Source organism: Zingiber officinale, chromosome 1B, assembly GCF_018446385.1.
Source record: "Zingiber officinale cultivar Zhangliang chromosome 1B, Zo_v1.1, whole genome shotgun sequence".
Taxonomy (NCBI): Eukaryota; Viridiplantae; Streptophyta; class Magnoliopsida; order Zingiberales; family Zingiberaceae; genus Zingiber; species Zingiber officinale.
Window position 1 is genome coordinate 49,108,448 of NC_055986.1, and position 9,830 is coordinate 49,118,277.

Below are 9,830 nucleotides of genomic sequence, written 5' to 3' on the forward strand. Positions count from 1 at the left end.
AATTAGGAAGTTTTAATTCATGTTTTTATTTAAAACTTTCCTTGTTTTGGGGAGAAAGTGGCCGGCCAAGAAAATTGGAAAAAGAAAATTGATTTTTAATTAATTAATTTTTCATGGAAAATTAATTAAGGAAGTTTTTATTAAAATTTCCTTATTTGCCAAGACCAAGGATTATAAAAGAGGGGGTAGAGGTGCCTTATGGGCTAACGACTATTCTTTTTCTTCCTCTCTTTTCTTCCTAGGTGTGGCCGGCCCCTAGAGGTTCCCCTTCCTCTTATCTCTTCTCCTTCTTGTGGCCGAGACTTCATCACCTCTTGGAGACATAGAAGTGGCCGGATCTCGCTTGGAGACATAGAAGTGGCCGAGACTTCGAATTAGTTTTTCAAAGTTGTGTTCTTTTGTTTTTTCTTTTCCTTGTGATTTGATTGTTCTTAGAGGTTAACCTAGGGTTACTATGGGATGGTTAAATATTTAATTTCCTTAAAAGACTTTGTCTTGTCGGTGGTGGTTGCTCCCATATCCAAGAAGGCCATGTGCCTCGCCATGCAGTACTGGAAGCTGATTTTGGAAATAGATATTTAATTGTCTTTGTGACCTAAGTGATTTGGATCGAACGTGTTAAGTTCCACAGGAGATCCAAGTCTAAACCTAAAAGAACAAATAAATTAAACTTAGGATCAAATGTGTTAAGTTCCGCAGGCGATCCAAGTTTAATTTAAAAGAACACATGGTAGCTAGGAAAAGGTTCAGATCTTTGTACAAAATTTTTATACAGTGGAACCGGTAGGTTTTTCGAGTAGCAACCAACAATTGGTATCAGAGCTAGGGTTTTGCCTCTTTGTATTTGGTATTAGTTTAATTATGCACATCTCATACATAATTTAGGCAGGATAATAGTAGGATGTGCTAACTTTGTGGATGCAGGATCCAACTATTATGGCTTATAGATATTGTGTGTGTGATTGGACCCTTGGACATGTCAAGGGCATTTTATTGTGTGTGCATAATTGTATTATAAAATACAGCAGGAGCTGCATTTAGTTTTATTAGGATTTTATTTTTGATCTAGATATATGTACAATCCTTCAAGGAATACAGGATCGAAAAATATAAAAATTCTATTTATGTCACGGATCGAATCTTGCAAGGCATGGAACCTTTTGAGGACCAGAGGCACAGCGGAACAAGGAGCAAGATGGATGCGACAACTAGACTTAGTGGCGGTGGCCAAAGATGGCAGCAGCTAGGGTTGGCGACACACGGAGAACAGCAATTGATAAAAGCCATAATAGTTGAAAATTAGTTTTTCTATTTATTATTTTTTATGCTGTGTTGTCTGTGCTTGTTAGTATGCATGTTAAGTAGGCTAGCATAGTCAAAATTCCTCACTTTAAATAACTAAGTGGGAGAAGGATTTATTTTTTAAATAAATTCCACGGTCTCCATTACTAGTTTATAAGTGATGCAACAAGCTTGCGCGTTGTCTCTAAGTGCCTTCCTCCATATCGGATGAGCTTGTTTGCGGATCACTAGATTAAACTTCCTTTTTGGATGACTAAAGGAAGTTAATTAAGAGCGTGTGATCTTCCCCATCCGAAGGGGCACAATCTTATTAATGGACTTAGTGTCAAGTAATGGTATACACTTAGGCACGTCTAATAGTATCCTCCCCATCGGAGACACTGCTATTATTTGTGTGACCGAAAAAAACCAACTATTAATTTGTCAAATAAATAGGTTAAAAAGAGAATAAAATTAAAAACCCCTCTTACAAATGTTTGATTTTGTATACGTCCACACTATCGTGGCATACAAAATTCACGGTGTTTGAGGTAATTTTATTTGTCATAAAGATTTATTGACAAGATAATTAATGGGTAAAACCCTCCTCTTACAAATGTTCAATTTTGTATACGTCCACACTATCGTGGCATACAAAATTCACGGTGTTTGAGGTGTTGGTGAATTTAAATAATATTGTTTGAGGAATCAATGTTATTTTAAATTCAAAAGTTTTGACCAAATATTTGATCAAATATAGATCAACTATTAATTTTATTCGTCATAAAGTAAAGTTGACGAGATAATAAAATTAATGGATAAAATCTCCTCTTTGATTTTGTATACGTCCACACTATCGTGGCATACAAAATTCATGGGGATTTTAAGGAGTTGATCTTGACCAAATATTTTTGTGACTCTTAGGATTTAAAATGTTTGTCAATCTCCTAGTTGTTATACTATAGAAAAGACTTAGTAGTCCCAATTGTAATGATTGGAAATAGGACTTGGACATTAAGGTAGACTATCTTCTTAGAACTAAGAACAATATAGATGTATTTAATTCATTAGTTGAAACATGTCTACTGGTGTTATCTACCAGAACCTGGAGTGTAGATACAGATGTCATTAATTATGTCTGCAATTCATTGCAGGGTTCCAGGAAACCCGACAACTAAATGAAAATAAAAACACTGTCCACATGGGCACTGCTGTAAAAGTGGCAGCTGTTGCGGTGGGAGATGTTTATCCTTTGATAAGAATACAACATGGATTTTGAGTAATTGTCTTTACATACCAAGTTTAGAAAGAACTAGTTTTCAGTTTCTAAAATATTAAAAAAACTTGATATTCTGCCTCTTTTAATAAAGTTGTTATCAAGAAAAATAGGGAAGTTATCTGTTCTGGTACGTTGGTTGACAATTTATAAATCCAATAACTCTCACGATGCAACATATGGAAATTAGTAACACATCTTCTAACTTTAAGAGAAAGTAACCTTCGAAAATGAACCAATTAGATATTTTTCCGGAATTTTCCGAGTAGTGGAAGTAGCAAAAACAAATAGGTCGCAAACTAGCTTAAGCGGGAATCGAACCCGAGACCTATGGTGTAAGGGATAATGTTAGTAACCAGTTGAACCCAGCAGGGCCGTGCTGAAAGGAAGGAGAACCAAATATATTTATATTAGAGTGGGGTTCATTAAACCACTTAATATAAATAATAAACTTAAGTGGGGTTTGGTTTATTTTGGTTCGGCACCTCTTCACCTCACGCGACTTTCTCTTCCAAAACCTCACCGCCGCCTCTCCCTTCTTCTCCTTTTCCTCACGCACGGCACACCAAGGCAAGGGTCCATAGGATCATCTTCCGGCGACGACTCCAACACGAAAGGGGTTCTTCTCCGCGAGAGGAACGCGAAGAAGTAAGCGGTTCGTCGAACGGACAGTTTTCCGGAAACCCCTAGCGAATAGAATCGTAAGAAAACCTTACGATTGAGGTAAGAAACCCCTCACCTACAGTATAATTGCTTTCGCTTGTTAGTTTTAGCGTTAGTGTAGTAATCCTACAGTTTTCAGATTTAGGGTGTGTGGTTAGTGCACACCAAGCATTCGATAGAATGCCTAATCCATAAGGATGCATCAGTAGGCGTCCTAACAGCATGTAAAATGTATTAGAAACATTTTATTCAATTAATTACCAGATATAACAGCTATATGGATCAGATATCCATTTGGGTGGGCTCCCACAGTAGCCTCTAGGTTCAGATAACCTAGCTCTAGGTTCAGATAACCTAGAACAGCAAAGTAAAATAAAACAGTATTCAGTATTTTACTTTTAGTCAGTTGGCACGGATCAGATATCCATGGGCTGGACTCCCACAGTCGTCCCTAGGTTCAGATAACCTAGTAACTCTATTGGATTCGGAACTTGCAATCCCGGATCTTGTAGGGACGCGCGCACAGTAAGTACAGTTGCCAGGGCCCAGCAGCATGTTTAGTATTTTCATCTATTATTATATATAGTTTTCCAAATATACAATCAGTGATGGAATTACTAACACAGTTTCAGTTTCAGTTATTACCTCAGTTAAGCTTCATGATTTGAGTTCATGACCAGCTAGATGCATATGCTTAGTTTCAGTAATTGTTTGTATGCCATGATCAGTTCAGTACATGTTTGTATGCCATGCCATATTGCCATGCTCAGTTCAGCTTTTAAATAGCATGATTTTAAAACATATTTGCATCGTATGCATGATTTAGTGAGGTAGATGGTTTCTTACTAAGCTTTAAGCTTACAGGTACTACTTTTCTTATACTGCAGACACAGGTAAAAGAAAAGTGGACTAGCGGAGGCTGGAGGGCGATGCTACGATGATGTGTGTGTGCAAGGGGTCTGGAATAAAGATCCTTGGGATCTACACGCTTTTATTTCAGTTTTAGTACTTAACATGTCTAGTTTTATGAATTAGTCTTGTTACAGCTTAGTAAACTATATCTTGTTTAGTCATCATGTTTATAATATTAGTACTTACATGCTGGAATGTATTTCCATTATTTTAGAACTGTTGTGTAATGTTTTGGCACGCCAAAGTGCTGAAATCAACTAGAGTGACCGCAGCTCCGATCGATCTGTGGATCGGTCGGTACGGCCGATCGGTAATCTGAGATATGCTCTGTATCCTCTGGATCGATCGGCCACCGACCGATCTAGTTCGATCTGATAGCCTCGGAGGAGATTTGCGGGTTCTGGATCGGTCACCGACCGCAACAGAGTTGGCAGGGTTATGGATCGGTCGTGGCCGACCATCCGAGGCGCAATGTAAGTGTCTTGATCGGTCTCGACCGATCGAGTACTCTGGACGATCCACCGTCGTGCTTGTCTGAAGCGGCGAAGCACGAGCTCACCGATCGGTCTCCCGATCGATCAGGGTGTTCCGTTGCGTACAGAAGCGAGGTAAGCTTGTGGATCGGTCAGCCGACCGATCCACCGTGCCAGTATCAGCTGGAACGATCTGTGAATCGTTCCGACGCCTCAATCGACTCACGGATCGGTTGAAATGTCTGATTACAGCTAGCAGGACATCCAAGAGGCATAGATTGCCTCTCCTAGCAAGTGTACAACACTCAGGTACTCTTAGAATGTCAGGTTAAGACTTTACAGTAATTAGTTTAGCAAATTTCAAATTTGCTCAGTTTTCCGCATAGTAGTTTCAGTAGTTAATGTAGCGATCTGGCTCACAGCCTAGTACCTAGGAGTTGGGTCGTTACAATAACATTTTTGGTAGTTGGAAAAAATATCAAAGTATTGTCAGTAGTAAGAGTATGGTTGTCCAAACAATTTGATATGAAGGACTTGGGAGAATGTATATATTTTTGGATCAAAGTAATAAGGGATCGCAAGAAAAGAATATTTTACTTATCCCAAACTTCATATATCGAAAAAATCCTTGCTCGTTTTAAGCATGCAGAACTCCAAGGTTTCTTACCTTTTGGGCTTGGAGTAGCTTTATCTAAAGAAATGTCTCTGAAGACATCAAAGGAGATAGAAGAAATGAAGGCAGTTCTTTATGCTTCGGCTGTTGGAAGCCTAATGTATGTTATGCACGAGATCAGAAATCTGTTTTGCCAAGGGCATAGTTAGCAGATATCAATGTAACCCTGGACAAGGATATTGGACTGCAGTAAAGCATATATTGAAGTACCTTAGAGGCACTAGAGATTATATGCTAGATTACAAGGCAGTTAATTTGGTCCTTGTGGGTTGCACAGATTTTGACTTCCAATCGGATAAGGACAATATTAAGTCGACCTCGGGGTTTTGTGTTTACTTTAGGAGGTAAAGTCATAACTATGGAAGAGTGATAAGCATAGGTGTTTTTCTGGACTCCACCATAGAAGCTGAGTATATGGCAAGCCTCTGAGGTAGCCATAAAAGCTGAATGACACAATAACCTCAAGATAGACTTAGACATTATTTCTGGTTTGTCCAAAGATTATTACAATTTATTGTAATAATAGTGGTGCAGTAACAAACTCGAAGAAACCATGAGTCTATAAGGCAAGTAAAAACAATAGAGCGCAAGTACCACCCAATACGGGAAATCGTATAAATGAGGAGAAGTTGTTGCTACCTAGATTGCATCAGATGATGACCTATAGATCTTTTCACTAAGGCACTTTGTCACGCCCCAGGTAGTCCCTGTCCGAAGAAATTTCGGCAGCATCTCCCCTGTACGGGTGACAATATGAATCCAGAATACATATATCTATACCTCGGCCACACACGGCCGGAACAATACAATAGAAATAAGAAACAAACCACGCAGTTTATATCAACATTCCACACAATTCAATATAAAATCAATCCACGCAGTTTAATAAGGAAAGATGATATAGAATCTCGAAGATATATGTAAACAGCCTACTCCACTACAACGACGAAAACCAATCCACGAAGTAATGAAAATACAACCGCAGCGGAAAACAAAAGTAGCAAACCCAAATGTTCAATGTAAAGTCCACAATACAAACCCACATCACAAGTATACGTATAAAAGCGAATACAGAAAACGATATCTAGAAATCCTCGCGACCAAGGGCTGACGGAATCTCTCGGCCTCGACCACGAAAAATAGAATAACGGGTGAGTTCAAGAACTCGGCAGTAAACCGATATACGCATAACAATATATATCCACCGGTAAAAACATAGTGCAGTCTCCTAAACCATAGGATCAATAGTACAGTTCTCTAACCATACAACCTACGATACAGTTTCTAGACAACCTACTGATCTGATCTCTAACGATAACAAATACATGTTGAAATAAAGCGTAATAACCAAGAATAGGCGTAAAGTATGCGATCTATAAGAAAAATAAGAAACATAATCGAAATAAATCAGTACTCACTGCGAGGCTTGTCTGTTGTTGTGAACATACGAGATAAAAATAGTCGAGCAAAGCATATAACTGTGTCATGTACGCCAATCATACGATCACCAAATCGCATCAATCAAATAATGCGATGCATGCGTATGACGAATGGCGTCACCCCTCTTGCCGTACTCGGTAGTCTCTGATGGTAAGCCAAGTGGGTAGGTGATAATGCGCTCACATGACCCACGATGGTGGCGATGGACGGGATCTTGTGAGTACACCTATCCTCCGCCTCAAACATAGCGGAGCGTAACGCTCTCATCTCCCGGTACGCAATGACGGGAGGGACCCCGGTGTGCTACCACGCTCCTGTCACGCTACCCATGAGCGTCCTAGCGGAGCACTACCGAGCAATCTACCCTACACACCCTGAGTGCTGTGCCACTACCCATGCAGTGAACACGTTGTGTGCGGGTCCATGTAGCCGGCCGACGAGCTCAACAATAATGGAGTCGTCAATCGCCCAGCATGCAATCATGCAATATGGTGCATGCGGCTACAGTATGTCATACCTGAACATAGCCTCCTCCATATATGTGGGTGCCCAAAAGGTAAACGCATATATATAACCATGATATAAACAGCATAAATCCAAAGACATCACATATAACAATGATGTAAGTATCATGAATCCAAGAGCATGTATCACACATGTAAAGCAACTAATCCAGTAGAGTAAAGCACTATAGATATGCATCTCTATGAACATATATACACATGGCAAGAGATAAAATATCCAATCCTGAAGTAAAGCAACTAGCAGATGAAGCATGTGATAGGTATCAACTAGCTAAGACCAGGGAAGAAATAATCTACTATCTACCACTAGTAAATATATATAAGCTACACATATCATAAGACATTATCAAAAGATAAGTCAAAGGGTACCCGCCTCAAATAGAAGGTACAATCCAGTCCTAATCCAATGTCAACTTCGAGACGCCTGTCTCGAATCAGAATCCTGCATCAATCAACATATATATTTTATTTAACTAAATCCAAATGAAATAGCTAAATAAAATTCCCAAAACTAAATTAAGGCAAAACCCTAATCACCACAATCACCACTTACCAATTTAAATCTAATGGTCGATTAGGGTTAGTTACCTAATCCCTAATCACCAATTAGATTAGAAATCCAACGGTTGATTAGGGTTAATTACCCTAACCCTAACCATTTCATTAGATTTCTTCTACACAATTAAATCTACACGCAATCAAAACCCCTAATTCAAATCTACACATCATGTGTTAACTAATCATGAATTAATCCAATGCATTCCTAATCCAATACATGAATCAAATTCATCTAGAACAAGATCATCAAACTAATATCCAATTTCAATACCTCATGTACTCAAAATCCCTACTCATACCTCAATTCCTTGCTCTAATCGGTTGATCCACAGCAGGGATTATAGCTGCCGAACCAAAAATAAGCAACCTCACAGAACACTGCTGGAAACCAAGCTGCCATAGAACCCAATTCCAGATCCACCGCAGGAGCACATAACCTCACTGATGGATCAGTCGGATCAAGCAATGAATCAAGCAAGAAGATCACAGATCCAAACACCAACCGAATTAACAACCTAACCTTACCTCAATCGGTTGTCTCTAAAAGAAATTGCCCAATCCGTGACCTAAATCAACCTCAAGAAGAGGAGGATCAAGAACAGAGGAGGATCAGTCTATAAAGAAGAAGGTCTAAGCCCTAAAACAGCTATCCGATGCTTCCTCTAATCCAACAAGAAGAATCAATGAAGAACATCACCCAATCGATCGAAATCTGGTAACACCTTACCTTAAGGATCGTTGCTAGGGCACGGCTCTGTTGCCGCGACATCTGATCGGAGCCAACCGAAGAGACCTAGGGCACAGTTGCACAAGGAGAAAGGCTCGGGTGAAGCCAGCCCCTCTCTCGAACCTCCGGAAGAAAACCCCCACCAGCGATCGGGTGGATCTCGCTCGATCCAGTGGCGTCGGCAGGTAGGCGTGAGAAGACGCGATGTTGTGAAGCGGCCCCGAGAGGAAGACACCGGTCGGACCTGAGCTCAATGGGCGTCGATGTCGGTGGAGAAAGATTGCCGGAGCTGGAGCCTGGCTTCCGTCGGCATTGCTTGTCCGCGAGAGAACAGAGAGAGGAAGAGGGGAGATCGGGGAGAAGAGAGGGGAGAAGGAAATCGGGTTCGGCGATTTAGATTAGGGAGGAAATAATAGCGATAGGGAAAAAGAAATAAGAAAAGGAATTTATATAAATAATCATCTCCTCACTTAAATAGGTATCCCTAAACAGGCTTTATCCGTGCTCGCCAATCGATCCCCTCAAAATCCTCCGTACGAGATCCGAAAAATTCCTAGAAAATTCCTAAAAATTCCGGAAAAATTCTATAAGGCTATTTTCCAAATAACCCTATTATTAAAATTTTCCGAGATCTCACACCCTTAAGGCAAGAGCTTTTGATGGGCATGTTGAAGGGTTGGGATTCTGATGTATGGCAGCAGAAATGACAGCTTAGTCTTTTAGTATAAGTGGGAGATTGTTAGGATGTATATGAAAAGCCTAGCTTTTGGTATAAACATTTATCTAGAAATAAGAATCACATTGGTCAAATGTCTACATTTATGATAAGTGTAGTTGTTCAATTAATTTATATTGTAGATAACATGGTGTGTGGGGTTACACACTGATGATCATGTTATCAGTACCTTATAAATTATAAACAGTAGCTCACGACCAAGATGGAAAGGAGCAAACCATTGGAAGGTCGTAGTGTAATTAGGTATTAGTTTATCTTAACTATATAATTACACTAGTACACTTAGAGTGTATTGAGTAGGACCATTAGAGGTTGTTTCTTTTATACTGACTTTATAAAGGAACAAAGACCTCAGTTATTACGGAAGTGTGTGCTCTTAATCCTAATATAATAACAAGCACATATATTTGATATTTATTTCTTTAATTTATCAATGGGTGAGATTTAGTTCGATAAATCAATAAGCCCGATAAGATGGGAAATGATATCACTTATAGTGTGTGTTGTTGATTATAGAAGGAAACTGTGTCCTAGTAATCTAGGTTGAGAATGTCCCAAAGAGAAGCT

The 9,830-nt window shown here is 39.6% G+C and overlaps 1 long non-coding RNA gene across 1 annotated transcript; it reads right to left on the reverse strand.

The window, feature by feature from the left end:
• Positions 1 to 7,624: 7,624 nt before the first annotated feature.
• On the reverse strand, positions 7,625 to 8,935 carry LOC122056041. The gene is made up of 4 exons (XR_006133021.1): positions 8,528 to 8,935; positions 8,326 to 8,366; positions 8,100 to 8,241; positions 7,625 to 7,684 (listed from the first exon to the last, which is right to left on the reverse strand). It is a non-coding gene; the product is annotated as an uncharacterized LOC122056041 (long non-coding RNA).
• Positions 8,936 to 9,830: the final 895 nt, after the last annotated feature.